General features: G+C 42.1%; 1 pseudogene; it reads left to right on the top strand.

Annotated features, from left to right (window-relative positions):
- The first annotated feature begins 722 nt into the window (after positions 1–722).
- LOC134506374 (5S ribosomal RNA) lies at positions 723–841 on the top strand (annotated as a pseudogene).
- The last annotated feature ends 292 nt before the right edge of the window (positions 842–1,133 follow it).

The raw sequence follows: 1,133 nt of genomic DNA, 5'->3' as shown, positions 1-1,133 counted from the left end.
GATCAAAGGACAGCATTTTGTTCTCATCTTCAGTTGACTTCATTTGCTTATGTAATTTAATTGGCTTGGAATTCAACATGAGGGGGTAAGCTGAGCCAAGGACAAGTTTCTTCTCTCTTTCTCTCTCTCTCTCTCCATTACATATATATACACACACGTTCCCCACCCCCACCCCCCATGGCACAATTGCAATGCAAAGCGTGTAAAGAGCCATCCGTTTTGGAGTTTCTAGCTTGGAAGGAGACCATTTTTTCCCTTTTTCAAAAAGAGCCAAGCTGTTATTTCTCGGAAGGCATCATTAATGTTGCTTCCCGAGAAGCTTTCAGAACAGCTTTTTCTCATGCCCATAGAAAAGGAAGAGCAGGATCTGACATTTTTTAAAATACATTTTTTTCCCCCTGTAGAGTTTGTATTTTCCCAGAAGTAATCTGGGATGCTGACCCACATTGATTATGGGAGGGGCTGAAACCAAAGATGGGTGGAGCCAGAAATGGAGCCAAAAACCATTGCCCCCTTATTCTCTCTTGCTTCTATCATCACCCCTTTTCTCCATTTAATTTTGCTTCTTCCTTTCAGGGCTCACAAAGAAAAAATGATCATTCTTTCCAGAGGCTTAAACTGATTTCTGGAAAAAGCGTTCAAAACTTGACCATGACCAATAGCATCTAGATGACCTTGGCTGATCTCAGAATGCTACACAGGGTGAGATCTGCTTACTGCTTGTCTACGGCCATACTACCCTGAAAATGCCCAATCTCATCTGATCTCAGAAGCTAATCAGGGTCAGACCTGGTTAGTATTTGGATGGGAGACCATCTGGGAATGGTCAGTATTGTAGGTTTACTGCTTGGATGGGAGCCCACCACAAATTACCATAGCTGTAGATTGGACTAGAAACTCAATTCAAAGGAGCTTTTACTCTCATTTTAAGGTAAACAGAACTCTGGTGGGTAACCTCTTGCAAAAACTACATGGTAGAATCCGAAAAGGATGACCTAACTAAGGAGGGAATGGGAAGTCTGGAAAGCAAGACCAGGCATTTGGGAATTTTTTAATCTAGAGGGTTGAGATTTTAAAACGTGAGGGAGCTACTTGGGATAACCTTCTACAAAACGAAAGAAGCCAGTTAGAAG

The sequence above is a fragment of the Candoia aspera genome, chromosome 16 (genome assembly GCF_035149785.1).
Source record: "Candoia aspera isolate rCanAsp1 chromosome 16, rCanAsp1.hap2, whole genome shotgun sequence".
NCBI classification, from domain to species: domain Eukaryota; kingdom Metazoa; phylum Chordata; class Lepidosauria; order Squamata; family Boidae; genus Candoia; species Candoia aspera.
This window is presented reverse-complemented; position numbering and strand designations above follow the sequence as displayed.